Source organism: Oryx dammah, unplaced genomic scaffold (genome assembly GCF_014754425.2).
Source record: "Oryx dammah isolate SB20612 unplaced genomic scaffold, SCBI_Odam_1.1 HiC_scaffold_1, whole genome shotgun sequence".
Taxonomy (NCBI): Eukaryota; Metazoa; Chordata; class Mammalia; order Artiodactyla; family Bovidae; genus Oryx; species Oryx dammah.
In genome coordinates this window covers 49,360,612-49,382,241 of record NW_024070185.1, presented here as the reverse complement: position 1 = coordinate 49,382,241, position 21,630 = coordinate 49,360,612, and positions in this window count along the sequence as shown.

Below are 21,630 nucleotides of genomic sequence, written 5' to 3'. Positions count from 1 at the left end.
CATTTCCTAATTAATTCTATAAGGTTAGGATTATATTAATCCTAAAATAAGATTAAGAGATTACAGGAAAGAAAATCTATAGATCTCATTAATGAACAGGCATGCAAAATTTCTCAACAAAATACAAGCAAATTAAACCTAATGTGTAAAAAGAAAAGTGCACCTTAGGCAAGGATGATATATGTGGGGCCCTACGTGGGAAACCTTAAAAAGAAAAAAAAAGGGGGGGGGGGGCTAGCTTTTGAGGTTGGAAACTAAGAGGGCGGCCAGCAGAAGAGATAGGGGCGTGGTCTATGTTAAAGTTTTTGAGTGGCTCTCTTGACTTCCGTGCACGCGGACAGTGCGTGATTACCACAGACTCCTGTTAAGGGCATGACGACTTGACCTTTAATGTGATTGGTGCAACTATGGCATATTATAATTTGACCTTTAACGTGATTGGTGCAACTATGACATATTATAATTTGACCTTTAACGTGATTGGTGCAACTATGGGAGGTCCCTCGCAAAACCCCCTTGCTTGCCTATATAAACCAAGAATTTGTGGCAATAAAGCGGAACTGCTCAGACGGAATCCCTGTCGCGTCCGGTTGTCTCTCGCTTGCTGAGGGGCGGGCGGTCAGCAGGCTCACCTCTCCTCGGGACCCCTCGGCTTTGCTGAGGGAAGTTCCACTGCCTCTCTCTTTCTGCGGAGCGCCCACCGCAGATATATTCTAGCTATGTTAGGCTATTTTAAAAATGAAAATGATGTAATCTGAGAAAAAAAAAAAACCTAAATAGCATTTACAGAAATAAATCTGTATTAGTGGTTACTTTCTCATTGACGGAATAAATACAAATTATTTTCTCCATACTTTAAAAAATAATCAGTTTAACTGGAATAACTATTAATTGCTATTCTAAAAAAAATTGAAAACACAAGTTAAACTTGTTGCTATTCAAGTTATTTGTATTATGTCTTATTCAATAATGATGGTCTTCCTATGACTAGATAAATATATGGTATTGTTATATATATATATTTATTATATATATATATATTGTTAACAAAGTGTTTCTGAATGGTTTCCAGTTCTGTCCAAAATGTCCATATTTGGACCATAAGAGATTTGGTTCACTCCCAAAGGTCCTTGAAATTTAGTCCTATCCAAAAATGTCTGTGAGCAAGTTTGTTCCATGCCAAATGGTTTTGGACAGTACCAAATATCAAGGACCTTTTGGTGTGGACTAACTCTAATGGACTTTTGGGCAGGATAAATGTCCTACAAGGAAAGCTATAAATAAGATATATATGGCTCTGATTTTATCTAAAATGAAGTCGCTCAGTTGTGTCTGACTCTTTGCGACCCCATGGACTGCAGCCTCCCAGGGTCCTCCGTCCATGAGATTTTCCAGGCAAGAGTACTGGAGTGGGCTGCTATTTCCTTTTCCAGGGGATCTTCCTGACTCAGGGATTGAACCTGGGTCTCCCACATTGCAGGCGGACGCTTTATCCTCTAAGCCACCAGGGAAGCCCTGATTTTTATCTAAGGACTCTTACTTTACATTGTCTTTAATTTAGTAATCTACCTCACATAGATTTGGACATAATATAAATCTTGAATAAAAAAATTTATGAGCAAATAAGTGCTCAAAATTGGGCAGTCTTTTGTATTACTCATTTATCATAACATCCCTTTTGTTTATAAATTGAAATGAGAACTGTAATTCTGTTTATTGAAAATCTGTCAATTATAATTATGTCTTAATTAATGTCTGTGTGGAAGTATCAAAGTTTCAGCACTATTTGATTTATTCATGTTTGAAAACTAAGAGATTGCATATTCTAACCTTTGAAAAAGATGCCTGAAAAATTATAATTTTGAAAGCAACAAATATACAAAAAGTATGATGGAAATTATGAAAAACAAAATAATTTCCATCATACTTTTTGGACAGGGAGACCTGGCGTGCTGCGATTCATGGGGTCACAAAGAGTCGGACATGACTGAGCAACTGAACTGAACTGATGATAAACAAAAAGTATTTTGTTAATCTACAGCAAGAAAAATATTTTGCAAATATGTACAGGGATTCCTATGTTAGAATGTCTTGGATATGTAATTGCATGAACAAGAATTAAAAAAACAACTATTTTTGGAATGACCTGATGTTAAAATGTTTATTTTGAAATTTAAGAGTAAAAAAGTAAACAGCTCATTGACATTCTTTTTACGCCTAAAGTCTTCAGTTTTATGTTTGTATCATATTTCTTGTTTCCTTTCCCTTCAAACTTTTTGCTTCTTTTTTGCCTACTATTTGTTTTTAATCCCTTAGTTTTCTATCATTTTGTATATTTTCTGTTTTGTATTGCTCATAGTCTGTTGTCAAATTTAATTTATTTTTAAATTTCAAACTGAGAGTCAAGTAACCATTTTTAACCAGTTCATTTAGCCTGTTTATATTTATTGTACTTTATAATATTTTTGTTTTTATTTCTGTTTATTTTTATTTTTATTTCCCATGATCTTTACTTTTCTATCTTTCAGATTATTGTTTTCACTAGATTTTTTTTTTACATTTTTATTTCATAAGATTGGATTTTATTCTTTCAGTTCTATGTTTTAAATATAATTGGTACCTGCTGTTATAAAGTTCATTGATTTAGTTGATTTCCTAGATAACCATTTTTTCTGATTGTTTTTAAGATGATCTTTCTTTAGTATAGATAATATCATAACAAATTACTGCAGTGCTTCTATATTACATTTACTTCATTTATCCATTTCAAGAGTTGCATTGGTTTACTACAAATATTCAGTCTTTCATCAGTTTTGATTTTCAGTTTCTTTTCATTTTTGACACTGGGGATATTTTTTAATGTGCTCAACAATGTACGTAAAAGAGTTTTGTTATATTTTTGCTGTCATTTCTAGGTGTTTATATGTCTTTGGAGGTTTGTCATTAACAACTTATGTCATTAAATGGAATAAATTGGAAGACTCTGTAACTAAGCTCTTGCCTTGTTCATTTGTATGTGAATATCCCAATTTGTACTCATTCAGTCATCACAGGAAGGCACAGAATTTCCATATGCCATAGTGAGCTGCTTTCTGTCCTTGTCACAAGGAGATGTATTTGTTCTATATAATAGATAATCTCCAGGATATGTCAGAATTCACTAAATTTGCCTTAAATTGTCTGGCTTTTTCATCTCCACACCATGCCCAATGCCCCAGTTTCATTTGTTGTTAACTTGCTTCCTTTGTTGTCTTACTTATTCAGCTCCACAGGTTTTTTTTTCTGACTTCAAAATGGGCCTCAATCCTGCATACCTTTTTCTGATACATGTTATAACATGAGTGAACCTCAAAACATTAGGATCAGTGAATGAAATGAAACAGAATAAATGCAGTATTGTGTAATTTCATGTATTTAAAATGTTCAGAAAAGGCAAATGTATAGATATAGAAAATATCACATTAGTGGGTACCTGGGGTCTGGGAATGATAATGAGGATTGTTTGAAAAAGCATGAAGGATCTTTCTGGAATTAAGTAAATGTTTCAAATGATTGTAGTGATGATTGAACAGTGTTCCTTAGAGATACTGAATTCTACAATTACAGTGGTTAAGTTTTAAGGCATGTGTTATAAATTATAATTCAAAAAATCTATCTAAGAAAAAAAAAGAAAGAGTTCCCAAATATTCTCTTTTCTCTGACCTGAAATGTGGAGTTGAAACTTGGAACTGCAGCATCTAAGGGCTTCCCTGGTAAAGAAGCCCTTAGTGGTAAAGAATCTGCCTGCAATGCGGAAGTGCAGCATTTTTATAGCATCTATGAAAAGAAAAACTGCATGCTAACTGGGATCAAAGAGAAGAGAAGGACTCTTGTTCATATTGGCATCGTCTCCATCAGGACTTTATATGTAAAAACAAGTGTATATTTTTCATTTCATTTTCAAATATATTGTTTGTGTATCCCTATTTCTTTTTAAACATCTGAGTAGTATTCCATTGCTTGCGTATCTCACAGTGTATCATTCACCAGTTGAAGAACAAACTGTTTCCTCTTTTGGCAATTATGAACAAAGCCACTAGAAACATTTGCAAACAGATTTGCTGTGAATATAAATTTTAATTTCTCTTGAAGTGGGATTCCTAGTAAATGTATTTTTAACTTTACAAGAAACTGCTATTTTTTTTTTTCGAAGTAGTTGTTCAGTTTACCATTTCCCCAGTGTATGAACATTCCAATTATCCTATATCCTTTCCACAACTTGGTATTTTTTTCAAGGCCATTTGATTAGATATGTGGTGGTATTTTAATGGAGTTTATTTCTAATTTTCTGGTAATAAATGATGTTGAGTGTCATTTCCAGTCTTTTGCAACTCTAAATGATGCTACAGTGTTGAGATAATATTCAAAATAGTTAACAAATAACAAAATACCAATATGACTTGAGCACCAACCAATAATGACAGACACAAGGCAGACCAATCATTTTAGTTATCTGTAAACAATAGTTTGGGGATAATTGGCTCTACTAGTCAGCACCAGCCCAGCATATACCATTTCATAGGGTTGTGAACATAATTATGGAATAATTTCTAGATGTAGAATTGAGAGGGAAATGACAATTGCATTTATTATTTGGCTACTCTGTTTTGCTAAATTTCATTTTATGGTTAGATCAAATTAAATTAAATTATCAGTTAAACTCAGATTTCACAGAAGAGACTATCTGCTCCCTATCATGCTTGGCATCACAGGGAGATCAAACTTTTGATTCTTTTACAATCTGTCAGGTGAAGACTAATCAGAGAAATTTTAATTTGTATTTTTCTTATTATGATTAAGATTTCCTTCACATACAATTAGGATCATTTAAATTATCTTTTTTGCAAGTTGTCAGTTCATTTTTTGTCTGTTTTTTCCTCTAATGAATTCATAGTATTTATGTTAGGGATTGTAACAAGTCTATAATACATGTATAAAAATGTCAGTGATGTGATTTATAAGCTGTTGTTTATTGTGAATTTTCCATGAAAACTTTAAAAATGCAGTCAAGTTAGTCACTTTTTTCTTTTGTAGCTTCTGGAGTTATATTAATTAGAAAAATTTTCCACATTCTGAGATTAAAATTTTAATCACCCTAAATTTTCATTAAATGCTGTTATGGTTTCTTTTATTATCCTTTTTGATATTTAAATATCTAATTCATATAAAATTCATCCTTATGTAAGTGTGAAGTGTGTATTAAGCTATTTTTGCCCATAGAGATATTATGAAACACTCTTCTCTCACTACATTGAGGTATCATCTTTATCATAATAAGAAACATAATCATCATATGTATTTAAGTCAGTTGGACTATTGATTTTGTTCCATTGCTCTTTTATCTACAAATGTGATAATGCACATTTAACTATTGTAGCTTTAAATATATATTTGACTGATAGGAAAATTTCCTCTCATTTCTTTCTGTCTCTTTCTCTCTCTCTCTCAAACACACACACACACACACACACACACACACACACACACACATTTTTCTGGCTATTCTTATATGCCTTCATAATCAGCTTTTCCAGTTCTGAAACCAATCATCATTGATTTTCATTAGGATACCATTAAATTTGTTGTTTAAATTATGGTGAATTGGCATCTTTATAAGGTTGAGGTTTTCTGCCTAGAAAATGATATAACTTTCAATTTGTTCAAAGCTTGTTTTGTCTCTTAGACACTGTCTATTTTTTTATTTATGTGAATTTCTACCAATTTATTCCTAAGAATTTTATTTTTTTCTATTATAAATTAGCTTATTACTTATTGTATTACTTCTTCAGGGTTGATGATTTTTCTGTTCATGAAGTTTATTATTTTCTGTGTCCTGGCATTATATCGTCACCTCATTGAATTAATTTTTATTTATGATGCTTTTGAAGTTGGTTTTATTGGGTATCCAAAGTAGCTGGAATTTTATCTGTAAGTAATTGATTTTCCTCTTCCTTTTCAACTAATTTTCTGTGTTGTTTCTTTTACTAATTTAATTGTATTAGTTAGATCACTCACAGCAACTTTAAACAGTGGCCATTTTAATGGAAGTTCTTGTACAAATGAGTATACAGCTTAGTCAGTTCAGTCGCTCAGTCGTGTCTGACTCTTTGTGATCCCATGAATCACAGCACGCCAGGCCTCCCTGTCCATCACATCTCCTGGAGTTCACTCAGACTCCTGTCCATTGAGTCAGTGATTTCATCCAGCCATCTCATCCTCAGTCGTCCCCTTCTCCTCCTGCCCCTAATCCCTCCCAGCATCAGAGTCTTTTCCAATGAGTCAACTCTTCACATGAGGTGGCCAAAGTACTGGAGTTTCAGCTTTAGCATCAGTCCTTCCAATGAACACCCAGGACTGATCTCCTTTAGGATGGACTGGTTGGATCTCCTTGCAGTCCAAGGGACTCTCAAGAGTCTTCTCCAACACCACAGTTCAAAAGCATCAATTGTTCAGTGCTCAGCCTTCTTCACAGTCCAACTCTCACATCCATACATGACCACTGGAAAAACCATAGCCTTGACTAGATGGACCTTTGTTGGCAAAGTAATGTCTCTGCTTTTGAATATGCTATCTAGGTTGGTCATAACCACCCTTCCAAGGAGTAAACGTCTTTTAATTTCATGGCTGCAATCACCATCTGCAGTGATTTTGAAGTATACAGCTAGTGTTTTCCTGTTTAAGAATGATGATGTCCTTGGAATTTTATTCACTGTTAAATAATATGTATATTTCTATTTATTAATAAATTATTATTTGTAAAACTGTGGACTTTTATCAAGTGGTTATTTAACATTAATGGACATGAATAAACTTATTTTTTCCTTAGATGTAGTCATACTGTAATTTATATTAATAGGTTTCTATTATAATATTGAATCATGTTTGATTTATGGAATATGTTTCTATTGATCATAGCAGATTATTAGTATTTTAATGTGCTCTGTGTTTCTTTGTCAATGTTTTATTTAGTTTACATTTTCATTGATATTCATGTGTGGCATCAGTTTTGCATTTTCATATTTTTTTTTGCTGGGCATTGGTAACAATATTGTATTTTACTTATAATCTTTAGAAAAAAATTATTTTCTGTGGTATTAAGCATTTAAAATGAGTTTAACTCTTATTTTATGATTTAGTAGAATTCTGTTGTGAATCTTCTTTGACCTGATGTTTTCTATGATTTGCTTTCTGAAAACCTTATTTGTTTCTGTTCACCCCTACTCCCATGCTCAATGTTAATTAGATTGTTTAGATCTTCCATTACTCTAGAGTCTGTTTTGATGCATTTTGAATTATTTTTCATATTAATTTGCATTCAAGTTTTTAAATTAATTTGCATAGATTAATCATATCTTCTATGGCTCTTTTAATTTCCTCAGTTTCTTTAGTTATTTTCTGTTTGGTTTTTTTATTCTTTCACTTGCCTCTATATTCTCTAATAATTTGCATATTAAGATTCAATAATAATTTAAATAATTTTTACCTTTAAAATAACTAGCTTTAAGATTTAAGGTTTTTAACTTTTTATGCTTTTTGCTGAGTAGTTTTGTTTTTATTATATTTTGTATGTTTTGTTTCATTTTTATGTTAAATAGTTGCATAACTTACTTTCATTATTTAATAACATGAATATTTAGCACTATGAATTTTTCTCTGAGCATTGCTTCATGTATAGTCCAGGAGTATTAGTGACAGGTTTCTTTTTTTTTTTATAGTACTTGTTTAAAGACATATGTGGAAATTTCCAGGCAACAGAGATTTAAACTTCTAGTGTCTAAATTTTCTATCTTGTAATTGTCAGCACATAATGTCATTTGTACTCTTTTATATTTATTTCATGACCCAATGTAAGTCAGTTTTTACAAATGTTTCATGAGTCCTTGTATAATATATCTACAACATATCTATATCTCAATAAAATACACTTCACTGATTATATTGTAGTTTTAATGCTATTTACAAAATTTTCTGAGAGTTGCCCTGTGTCTGGACACATTGTAGAATTGCATTTCTCTGCCCCCACCTTGTGGTTGACTGGGTGATGAAATGAATTGTAAGCAAATGTGACATGTGTCATGAAATTGCTGCCAAGATATTCCAGATTGTTCTTTTCTCTTCAAACACAGTAATTGGCAATGTTAGAGACCATTGCTAATCTGCTGTCCTGTGTCCCTTAGGGAATACTCTGAGCGGAGACCTATTCTAATCCTTGAACACATGTGATGAAAGCAAGAAATAACTATTTATTGTTTTAAGATATTGAGGCTGGGGTACTGCTTGCTAAATCAAGCCAATGTTGGTTGAATCATCTTGCATAATGGTACTTGCTTTTAAAAAAATTATTGCATATAGATGGTATCTAGAAAATGGTATTTCATGGTAAACCTAGTTGCAGGGAGAGAACGGAAACTCATATATAGAGAATGGGCTTGTGGTCACTGTGGGAGAAGGATAAGTAACATTGACATATATATACTATCATGGATGGCACTTAACTTTTTTTCATTTGTTTGATCATTGTTAGAATTGCAGCCTTTGTCTACTGATGTGTTTCTGTCAGTTTTTACTTGAATCTTGAATTGCCTATAGTTTTTGTTTTATTAAGATTGATGCCAAAGTAACTAGCATCTAAGTCTTAATAATTGCTATATTGTCATAATTAATTGCACTATTTAGTGTTATGAAATCACCTCTTTTGTTTCACTTAATGTCTCTTTGCATGATTTTAAACTTCATTAAGATAGAAACACATAATTTATATTTGTTTTTATTTGTTAGATTTTTTGGCCCTCTTTTTTTTCATCATTACTAGATCACAAATACCTTAGGTATTTTCTTTTTTTTTGTAATGCAAAGGATATTGGGAATTTAGAGCATTTTTTTGTATACACGTCCAAAAGAGCAATATTACTTTTAGTTCAGTCTTATGGTATTTTGAGATTTCCATGTTTTAAGCTGATTTTAAAGTATTGTTCAATGTACGGCCATTCTGGATTTTTTTCCTGATAGTTAAGAAAGTTTTTTAAGAAAGTTTTTATATTCTTTTAGTTGCTAACTTTATATTATATTCTTAAGAATATACACACACACATACACAAAATACAACATGTGTGTATATATATATATATATATACACGCACATATATATACATATATATATATAGTTTTTGTTTTACTTTTCCATGAGAAGGTTATTGAATTTGCATTTTTTCCTTCTCACCTTCTTTTTCTCCTCCACCATCTATTTCTTGTTTGTTATATTTTCTTTCACAGTAATTTAGTATTTAACTTTATAGTTACATAAAACATAATTCTATTAATTACTTTGTAGGTTTGTAAATTTTGTTTTGACTTTTAGTAGCATACTATCACTATGTCCATACCTTGACTCCCAGTTTTTCTCAGTGTACTATTTCTTAGCATAACTTCTCTTTTTATTAGTGTTAAACTTAAACAGATGTTCACTAACATTGACTTGAAAATGTTTTGAGTTCTTTCATGGTTGGCTCTATTCTGTCCCTTAAGAAGAGTTCATGAGAACATTGTTCCCTCAGTTCTTGCATGTGTGTATTTAAGACTGTTGATTTGTATTAGAATGAAAATTAGCCAAGAGGAAATTCTCCTTTTTTAAAAATTGTAGATATTGCTTCAGTGACTTCTGGCTTTTAATGTTGCTGTCTTTAATTCATAGGACAGACTGATATTTGTCTTATGAATGCCTTTATTGTTATTATATTTAGAATCCTTAAAATATAAAAGATTGCTTCATTGAATGTGACAAATTTATTAGGCTAGGGGAAAATCCATTAATTTGATCATTCTGGATTAATTTTCTCAGTGTCATGGTGACCTCTGCAATATATAATCAGTTCTTCTGAAGATCATTTTCTTTTCCTTTTTTTTTTTGTTTGTTTGTTTGTTTGTTTTCGGCCAAGCTACATATCTTGCTGAAGCATAGTTACCTGACTAGGGATTGAACCTGGGCCCATGGTAGTGAAGTGCTAAATCCTAACCACTAATGCTGTGCTTAGTCGCTCAGTCATATCCAACTCTTTGGGACCCCATGGATTGTAACGCCAGGCTCCTCTGTCCATGGGATTCTCCAGGCAAGAATATTGGAGTGGGTTGCCATTTCCTTCTCCAGGGGAACTTCCAGACCTGGGATAGAACCTACATTGCAGGCAGAGTCTTTGTCATCAGAGCCACCAGGGAAGCCCTCTAACCACTGGACCACCAAGGAATTCACAGATCATTTTCTTGAATTACATCTTTAAACATTTGGTTATTATTCCCATTTTGTGTGTGTGCAATTATACACTTGAAGATTCTACTTTGGTATCTTTCATGACTATCATTTTCTCTCATTTTTAGATTCTCTATTTTTGGTTCATTTTCAAAACCCATTTTCTTTATTATGCATCATTATACTGTTAAAACTATTTTTTTGCTTTTACTAATTCAATCTTAAAATCTGACATTTCATTTTTCCATTATTTCTCAAAGTCTACTAGTTATATTTTTATCATTATGTTGTATTCTATATCTTCCTTGAGTTCTTTTAACTCTGATTTCTGCTTTCTGTTCTTGTTCCATAGTGACTATCATTATTACAAATTATTTGTTTTCTCCACTTAATGGCAAAAGCTTTCTCTGAAAATTCTTCACTAGGTGTTTGATTTTACTCTTCTCTTTTTTTATGAAGAAAATATTTTCTGAAGGAATTAAGTTGTCTTACACCAGCCATTTTTAAAGGTATTTGTGTAGAAAGAGACTAGGGGCAAATGAAATTTTCTTTGAGATCTGGATTGCTGTATTGGTTCTTTTAGTCTTTCCTTTCCCACTAATTCTGAGGGTGAGTAGCTAGTGGATTTTATGCACTTAAAAAAAAAATCAATAAGCTATTTTTAAGTTAACAGCAAAATGGAACAGAAACTACAAGGAGTTCCCAGATATTCCCTGTCTCCACACCTGCACAGCCTCTCCCACCATTATCAGCAACCTCACTAGAATGGTACATTTGTTACCACTGATGAACCACATTCAGTTCATTATCAACAAAAGTCTATAGTTTATAATAAGGTTCACTCTTGGTATTGTACATTTTGTGAGGTTTGAATGGATAATAACATATATCTATCATTTTAGTATCATACAGAATAGTTTCAGCACCCTAAAAATCCTCTGTGCTCCGTCTGTCTCTCCTTCTCTCAAACCGCTCAGAACCACCCATCTTTTTACCAATCTATTTACTGTCTCCATAGTTTTGCTTTTCCAGATTGGCTTCTTTCATTTAGTAATACACATTTAAATTTCCTCCATGTTTTTTCCATAGCTTTGTAGTTCATTTCTTTGGGGCAGTGAATAATATTCCATTTTATGAATGTACACAATTTATTCTTTCACCTAATGAAGGACATCTTGGTTGCTTCTAAGTTTTGCCAATTTTGAATAAAATTCCTATATACATTTATATCCAGATTTTCATATGAACATAAGTTTTTCACTCCTGTGACTGAACACCATGGAATGCAAGTGCAGAATTGATAATAAGAGTATGTATAGCTTTCTAACAAACTGTCAAACTGACTTCCAAAGTGGCTGAAAAACAATGAATTCAATAAAAAAAAGACTCTCAAAATGTATTTGCAAGCTATAGAAAAATATCCATTATTCAAAGAAGAATAGTATTTATTCATATTTCATCCAATTTTTTGAAACACTCAAAAAGATAAATTATTTATCCTTCATACTCAGTCTGTGGGAGAAATTAATTTGAAAATTGAAGAACATAGAGACACAAACATTTAGTTCCATTTTAAGGGTAATTTATTTGTAGAGATTTAGCTTTTCCAAACATTAGTATTAATTAATCTTTTTATATTTTAAAAGTACTTCATCATTTTTTATAACTTATTTCTCATCCAAAACATATGGACCACCCAAAAACAACTGGAAAAAAAACCCTCCTTTTATTTTAGGCTTTATCTGTGCCAGTTCTGCAAATAATTTTGTAAGGCTAACAAGACTCCCATAATTCTATTAGGCATGTAATATTGTATTAAACCTCTCCACATTTAATAATGTCAAAATTCCATTGAAATATTTAACTCTTACTTAATCTCATGGCACCAAGCTGATGGAAAACTTGCAAACTTATATGGAGAAGAATGAATGTAAGCTTTTTAAACACCTTTTATATGCCAGGAATTATTCTTGCTTGTAAATACTGTACATCTTTCTTCCAACAATTCTACAAGGATAGGACATTATTTTGTAAGTGAGAAAGTAGAAGTTCGAGGTATTTGGTAAAATATAACTGCCTGACTTCAATGGGTGGTCTTGCCAACTTCAATATACTATATTTCCAACAGCAACAAAACACATTCCAAGTTCCTTCACTAACAAGGAACATCAGACAAAATGGCCCTGAAGAAATACTTTGTGCTCACTGATCAGTGGTAGTGTTGAGCAATAGGTAAAACATGGTCTTTCATTCAAGGTGAACACTTGTTAAGATATAGGATCTGCCTCTTACAAGATGTATGTATGACCTTAGGCAAATTACATAATATCTTTGTGCCTCAGTTTCCTATTTTACAAAATGCAGGTAGTAGTAACTACCATGCACTGTTCTTATGAAAGTTGTCGACAATTTACTTTAATCATGTAACACTTTTATTGACACACTATGGTTTCACTAAATACTATCTTTTAATATATTAGAAGAAATTATACCAGTTTGAACTGTACAAATTTATTTTTGTTCTGTGCTACTAATTTAATTTGTCTGGCTGTTAAAACACAAAGGTGTTGTAAAATATGCAGTTAGATTTTATTAATTCTATATTTATTGAAGAAGTAAATGCCAAAGAATGCTCAAACTACTACACAATTGCACTCATTTCACATGCTAGCAAGGTAATGTTCAAAATCCTTCAAGTGAGGCTTCAACAGTACATGAATTGAGAAATTCCACATGTACAAGGTGGATTTAGAAAAGATAGAGGAATCAGAGATCACATTTCCAACATCCACTGGATCACAGAAAAAAACGAGAGAATTCCAGAAAAACATCTACTTCTGCCTCATTACTATTCTAAAGCCTTTGACTATGTGGATCACAACAAATTGTAGAAAATTCTTAAAGAGATGGGAATACCAGACCACCTTATTGGCCTCCTGAGAGACATGTATGCAGGCCAAGAAGCAACAGTTCGAACTGGACATGGAACAATGGACTGTTTCCAAATTGGAAAGTAGTACGTCAAGGCTGTATATTGTCACCTTGTTTATTTAACTTATATACAAGAGTACATCATGCAAAATGCCAGGCTGGATGAAACACAAACTAGAAACAGTATTGCCAGGAGAAATATCAACAACCTCAGATATTCGGACACCATCTTTATGACATAAAGTGAAGAGGAACTAAAGAGTCTTTTGATTAAGGTGAAAGATGAGAGTGAAAAAGCTGGCTTAAAATTCTACCTTCAAAAAATGAATATCATGGCATTTGGTCCTATCACTTCATGGAATAGAAGGGGAAAAAGTGTAAGCAGTAACAGAATTTATTTTCCTGGGCACCAAAATCACTGTGGATGGTGACTGCAGCCATGAAATTAAAAGACACTTGCTCTTTGGAAGGACAGCTATGATAAATCTAGACAGAGTGTTAAAAGGCAGAGACTTCACTTTGCCAACAAAGGTCCATATAGTCAAAACTATTTTTCCAGTAGTCATTCATGGATATGAGAGTTGGAACATAAAGAAGACTGAGCACCGAAGAATTGATGCTTTTGAACTGTGGTGTTGGAGAAGATTTGAGAGTCCCTTGGGCAACAAGGAGATCAAACCAGTCAAACCTAAAGGAAATCAAATATTCATTAGAAAAACTGATGCTGAAGGTGAAGCTCCAATACTTTGGCCACATGAATCAAAGAACTGACTCCTTAGAAAAGACCCTGATACTGGGAAAGAATGAAGGCAGAAGGAAGGGGATGGCATAGGATGAGATGGTTGGAGGGTATCACCGACTCAGTGTATATGAGAAGCTCCAGGAGATGGTGAAGGACAGGAAAGCCTGGCATGATGAAGTCCAAAGAGTTGGACCTGACTGAGTGACTGAACAACGATAATGCGAGGGGCCGTTTTTTACTCCCAAGAACAGTTCCTTTTACTTTCTTTACCCCAGCCTATTTTTTTTGAAGTCAAAAGATGAGAGAACCAGTGAATTAACTGTGCTCTGTGTCCCTCATATTGAATTTATAAATTTTTCTTTTAGCTATTTTATTAAATGGGATTTCATGATATTTTGTTTAAATAAAGAGCTCTTTAACCAAGACAGAAACAACAAACATACTCTTTGTCAAACCTTTGTTTATGGTTACATAAAATGAGGATCAGTGAAAATGGCACCCAAATGTAGAAACTGTGGCCCAGGGTCATAGATAATCAGGTCTGAGGTGTCTTTATGTCTAAGAAATTTCAGTTGTATTTTAATCCAAATTTTTGGTATAGAGTTGGATCAGTTATAATAATAGGCTTGAATGGTAAAGAAGCTGTTTTACCTGCTTACCCACTAAATGTCTTCCCTACAATAACTGAAATTGCTGAAATTTGAGATTTATATATATGAACTACCTCTCTTTGAAAATTCAAACCCTCTGTAGGAATAATCAAAGTTGTGAATGAAATCATAAAATTAATATCAGATTGTTTTCCTCTTATAACCACTCTGGAGGAAATGGATCTTCAATTGAATAAGGTCAGAAGTGGTAAAGGTGAAGTTGAAGTACATAGAACTAGTGTAGGAGACAATTTTAGATGGATCCTTACATTGAGAAGCTCTAAAACATTAGAGAGCAGCCAGTGACACTAGGGCCTTTGTCTAGGTTTGAGGAAAGATGCTGAGTAGCAAACAGAAAGTCAAAGATGAAATTCTTTCACTGAAGTTTGAGCACCAAAAAATTGATGCTTTCAAACTGTGTGCTGGAGAAGACTCTTGAGAGTCTCTTGGACAGCAAGAAGATCCAACCCGTCAATCCTAAAGAGACGCAACCCTGAATATTCATTAGAAGGACTGATGCTGAAGCTGAGGCTCCAATTCTTTGGCCACTTGATACAAAGAGCTGACCTATTGGAAAATAGCCTGAAGCTGGGAAAGATTGAGGGTAGGAGGAGAAGGGGACAAAAGAGGATGAGATGGATGGATGGCATCACCAACTGTATAGACATGAGTTTGGGCAGACTTCAGGAGATAGTGGAAGATGGGGAAGCCTGGAGTGCTGTAGTCCATGGCGTCTCAAAGAGTTGGACACAACTGAGTGACTGAACAACAACAACGATGAATTAGAGAAGTACTTTCCTGGAAAGTGTGTTAGACTCAGTTCTTGGGCCCAACCTATGGAGATGATGTAGATGTGATTGTAGGTGATGTGAATGACCATGCCCTGAGTACCAGTGAGTTAGAACATAAGCAGAAAACTCTGGAAGTGTACTTCTCAAAACTGGGTATGTATTAGAATCACCCAGGGAGCTTAGAAAACATCTGACCGCTTCATCAGAGATTCTGATTTAACTATTCATGATGGATGATGGGAATTCATACTTTGAAAAGTTCCACCAGATGATTAGCATGTGTACCAAGTTTGAAAACTACTGAAAGGACAATACCAGAATGGCACATAGTGTTTCAGTATAAATGACTGAAGTTGGCCCTTTAGAGTGAAACTAACTGTAGAGTGCTAACACGCAAGTAGGCACTATCTTATTCCAGCTGATTATTTCTATGAGAGTAGCTAGACCCTGTGCTGATCTTTATATTGTTTTGGAAAGACATTAAAATCAATTATTTTGAGAAATCTTTAAGTATTCATGTATTGACAGTCATTTCAAATAAACTTTAAACTACCATATGGGTAAAAGATAGAATATTTATGGCCAAATATAGCCCACAGGACACAAGTTGTAAACTTTTGATTCAGAAAATTTTCAAGAAAATGATCTGATGGTTCTAACTAGTGTACAGTGTGGGTTTTTTTCATGTAGAGTGACTTCTAGTTCTTAAAAACAAATTATAGTTACAATTAAGTTGAGAGAATGTTTACTTCGATATTTGGTTGAAGGAGGTAACCTAGATTAAAATGGCTTGAAAATATTAAATGACTATCCAATTGTGATGAATTATTTTGAAATAGTTCATTCCAATATTTGAAAAATATTTGAAAATAAAACATATTTTCCTAAAGATTTAGGCTCTAACATTTTATCTCACCAGTATAGTTAAAGCTTTATTAAATCAGAGCATTCAATAACTTATTTTGCCTTTATATCTATCCAAAATTTTAGACTGTACTCTAACTGTAAGATATATTCTGTACCACAACTAATCAATTCATGGATAACTGTGCCCTGAAACACTATACACTTCATAATTATAAAAATTTCATGCTGTGTGTGTTTAAGTTTGTAGTGCTATAAATGATGATAACTTAACAAAAATATTATTAAAATTAAATATGTAAAGTTAAAAAGAACTCTAAACAAAACGTTTTGTTTATACTGTTAGAGCATCTGTTAGTCTAACAGACCCTTCTGTGTAATTATTGATGAGGTCTATATAACAGCTCTCTTACTACTAAATTAACTGAATTTTAAAAAAATATAGCAAATCTGTAATTGAAATATGTTTCAGAATTTTCACACACATGTGATGCAAAATGAATGTATCATTCAAACATAAGCATAAAATGAAGATGAGTCAGAAGTTATTCCATATCATAATGAATACATCAAAAATATCTTCTTCCTTTTTACCTAGAATCACATGATGATTCTAATAAAGTAGGTGAAATGGAGAGTCAAGTATTTCCGAGGTTGATGGATTATAAAATGAGTTTACATAGCATTAAAACACATTTTATACTATTCTTGTACATTTTACATATCCTCTAGATCCCTTGGTTTTAATAAGGATATTATAACAGAGACTCTATTTCTTTAATCAGCAGACATATGATCCTGACAGTTACCATACTTTTGTCTACATTCTCAAAATGGAAATCAAAACAAAAAGGAAGCTGCAACTACCAACAGTGACTTAATAGCAAGGGTCAAAAAGTCAAATGCCTACAGGGCACAAGCAGGTGACATAAGTGAGGGGAGCAGGCAGGAAACAAATGCTCAGTCTGTAGGTAGAGCAGCTCTTCAGGTATAACTAATGACTATCATGATAAATTGTAGGTCCTGTGTTGTAATATCAAATTATTCAACAGAAGCCAGAAATATGGACTTCAGAGAAATATCTTGTTTTTTAAATGTTTCCAATCTATAGAAATGCCTTCATGACCTTACGTAAACCAAGCAAAATATCTGTGTGCAGCATCAAACTCTGGTATAAAGGGGCAGAGGTGACAACTAAGAAAACTGAGACAAAATTCTTACCGTGGTTGTATTACAGAAAACACAGGTTGGAAAAGTAGTATACACACAAGTGCCTGTGTGCACAGACTTAGGTTCCTTGCTAAAAATTTTTCAGCAAAAAGTTGCTTAAATGAAAATGAGTATTGGGGACTGGGGGCTGTGACAAAAAGGAACTTTTCTTTCATTTATTCTGCAAATATTTACCTGGTTCTTTGTTGTGCTGGAAATATGGTGTTAAAAACATGGTCTTTTTTCCTTGGAGTTTATACCCCAGGGAGGATATAGCCAAACAAATAAATATATGATAAGTATTAAAACTAAACCATCATGCAGTAAGTGCTATCAAAACTATTTAGCTATGTAAGTTATAGGATTTTCATTTGTAAGATTTATGAAAAGAATGTTTAGTTCTTATTCCCTTAGTTTAGTAAAAAAAAAAAAAAAGACAAAAAGAATTCTTAATTATTTTAGCCTGTTTATTTCATAAGTAAAAAATAGACATGTAATCATACAGACAAAGTAGAATGGGGAATTATTGTTTAATGTCTAGTATTTCAGTTTTCTAAGATGAAAAAAGTTCTTGAGATGGATGATGGTAATAGTTATATAATATCATAAATGTGCTTAAACTCACTAAACTATAAATTTAAAAATAGTTAACATGGTAAGCTTTATATGTATTTTACCACAGTTAAAAAAAGAAAGAAAGGAAAACAAATCAAGAAAACAGGTGAGGGCTAGAATTTGACCTTCAGGCTGTAGTTCACTAACCTCTGACTTACTGAATGCCCTTCTGAGTTATCTGATTCTGATCTGGCATAGCTTTTGAGCTATTTTACAGTCTGTAAGTTGTAAATAATTGATAGCAGTGCAAAAGAATTATTTTCCAAACACAGAAAATAAATTATGTCCAATGGAGATTCAGTTGATTTCCTGCCCTGCCCCGCCCTGCCATGGATACATTCATTTTCATGTCCATTTGCAAATTTCAATATTGTTTTGCTTCTATAAGCTTGCATTTCTTTAATTTTTCATTCGAATTGCTTATAATAATTGCTTATACACCAGCTCCTTCACTTAATCAGTTAAAAATCTTTAATACATGTTATTTTTTAAAAAATAGCTGTATGAGTCTTATGCCTCGTGGCTCAGACGGTAAAGCATCTACCTACAATGCAGGAGACCTGGGTTCAATCCCTGGTTTGGGAATATCTACTGGCGAAGGAAATGGCAACCCACTCCAGTACTCTTGCCTGGAAAATCCCATGGAGGGAGGAGCCTGGTAGGCTACAGTCCATGGAGTCGCAAAGAGTTGGACATGGCTGAGCTACTTCACTCTCACTTTTCACTTGCATGAGTCTTATGATTTTACCTTTTTTAGAAAATTATCCACTAATACTGTGCATATTGTTAATACCTGTTTCTTTGAAATGGAAGGAGTTGTATTGCTATGAAGTTATATAATTATGCTGTTCTCAATTCTGTTTGTGTTTTCTGCAGGTGCTATGATTGGTATAACATCGACAACAAACCTCAGTTCAGTTCAGTTGCTCAGTCATGTCTGACTCTTGTGACCCCATGAATCGCAGCATACCAGGCCTCCCTGTCCATCACCAACTCCTAGGGTTCACTCAGATTCATGTCCATAGAGTCAGTGATGCCATTCAGCCATCTCATCCTCTGTCGTCTCCTTTTCCTCCTGCCCCCAATCCCATCAGAGTCTTCCAATGAGTCAATTCTTCGCGTGAGGTGGCTAAAGTACTGGAGTTTTAGCTTTAGCATCATTCCTTCCAAAGAACACCAGAGCTGATTTCCTTTAGAAAGGACTGGTTGGATCTCCTTGCAGTCCAAGGGACTCTCAAGAGTCTTCTCCAACACCACACTTCAAAAGCATCAATTCTTTGGCCCTCTGCCTTCTTCACAGTCCAACTCTCACATCCATACATGACCACAGGAAAAACCATAGCCTTGACCAGACAGACCTTTCTTGGCAAAGTAATGTCTCTGTTTTTCAATGTACTATCTAGGTTGGTTATAACTTTTCTTCCAAGGAGTAAATGTCTTTTAATTTCATGGCTGCAGTCACCATCTGAAGTGATTTTGGAGCCCCCCAAAATAAAGTCTGACACTGTTTCACTGTGTCCCCATCTATTTCTCATGAAGTGATGGGACCAGATGCCATGATGTTCGTTTTCTGAATGTTGAGCTTTAAGCCAACCTTTTCACTCTCCACTTTCACTTTCATCAAGAGGCTTTTTAGTTCCTCTTCACTTTCTACCATAAGGGTGGTGTCATCTGCATATCTGAGGTTATTGATATTTCTTCCAGCAATCTTGATTCCAGATTGTGCTTCTTCTAGCCCAGCATTTCTCATGATGTGCTCTGCATACAAGTTAAATAAACAGGGTTTCAATATACAGCCTTGACATACTCCTTTTCCTATTTGGAACCAGTCTGTTCCATGTCCAGTTCTAACTGTTGCTTTCTGACCTGCATATAGGTTTCTCGAGAGGCAGGTTAGGTAGTCTGGTATTCCCATCCCTTTCATAATTTTCCACAGTTTATTGTGATCCACACAGTCAAAGGCTTTGGCATAGTCAATAAAGCAGAAATAGATGTTTTTCTGGAACTCTCTTGCTTTTTCCATGATCCAGCAGATGTTGGCAATTTGATCTCTGGTTCCTTTGCCTTTTCTAAAACCAGCTTGAACATTTGGAAGTTCACGGTTCACGTATTTGCTGAAGCCTGGCTTGGAGAATTTTGAGCATTACTTTACCAGCGTGTGAGATGAGTGCAATTGTGCAGTAGTTTGAGCAATCTTTGGCATTGCCTTTTTTTGGGATTGGAATGAAAACTGACCTTTTCCAGTCCTGTGTTCTTGCCACCTCTTCTTAGTATCTTCTGCTTCTGTTAGGTTCATACTATTTCTGTCCTTTAGAGAGCCCATTCTTGCATGAAATGTTCTCTTGGTATCTCTAATTTTCTTGAAGAGATCTCTAGTTCTCCCCATTCTGTTGTTTTCCTCTATATCTTTGCATTGATCACTGAGGAAGGCTTTCTTATCTCTTCTTGCTATTCTTTGGAACTCTGCATTCAGATGCTTATAATCTTTCCTTCTCTCCTTTGCTTTTCACTTCTCTTCTTTTCACAGCTATTGTAAGGCCTCCCCAGACAGCCATTTTGCTTTCTTATTGCCAAATTCAGACTTACATTGAAGAAAGTTGGGAAAACTAGACCATTCAGGTATGACCTAAATAAAATCCCTTATGATTATACCGTGGAGGTGTGAAATAGATTTAAGGGACTAGATCTGATAGATAGAGTGCCTGACGAACTATGAACTGAGGTTTGTGACATTGTACAGGAGACAGAGTTCCCCATGGAAAAGAAATGCAAAAAATGACAAACCTAGGTCTAAGGAAATCTGGGAAATGTATCTTGTGACCCTCTGTCTCTGTGACACAGGAAATCACCAGGATGACTCCAGAATATGTACTGAGTGAGTTAACATGTCTAATTTTCCCCCCAAATTATTGACTCAGAATGGTGCTCATTCCAAAGATTCCCGTTTTCTGCTGCTGCTGCTGCTGTTGCTGCTGCTGCTGCTGCTGCTACTAAGTCGCTTCAGTCGTGTCTGACTCTGCGTGACCCCATAGACGGCAGACCACCAGGCTCCTCTGTCCAAGGAATTCTCTAGGCAGGAGTACTGGAGTGAGTTGCCATTTCCTTCTCCTATTCTCTAGCTGTTCTGAAAAGCTATTGCAAAGAGTAACAAGAGTCTGCCCTCCTGAGCCTATGCCTTCTGGCTCTTTTAATGACACACGGTGTTTATAGTTTGAAGTTGTCATGACTCATAAATAAAGCTGGTATAAACATTAAAATACAAGGTTTTGTGAGCACATGAGGTTTCATTTTGCTCAGATAAATACTTACGAATGGCATGCTGAGATGAGTGGAAAGTGTATGCTTAACTTCATTAGAAATTGCTAAACTGTTTTTTAATGTGGCTGTACTGTAATGTTGCTTCCCAATCAGTAGGTTAATGAAAAAGTATTGCTTCATTCTTCTTAAGTTATTTTGAGAGTTATAGTAAACTCTTATCTACTATGAAAGTTTCAGATTATTCCATACCATCATGACTGTTTAGTATTGCTATAATACTTTTGGTTT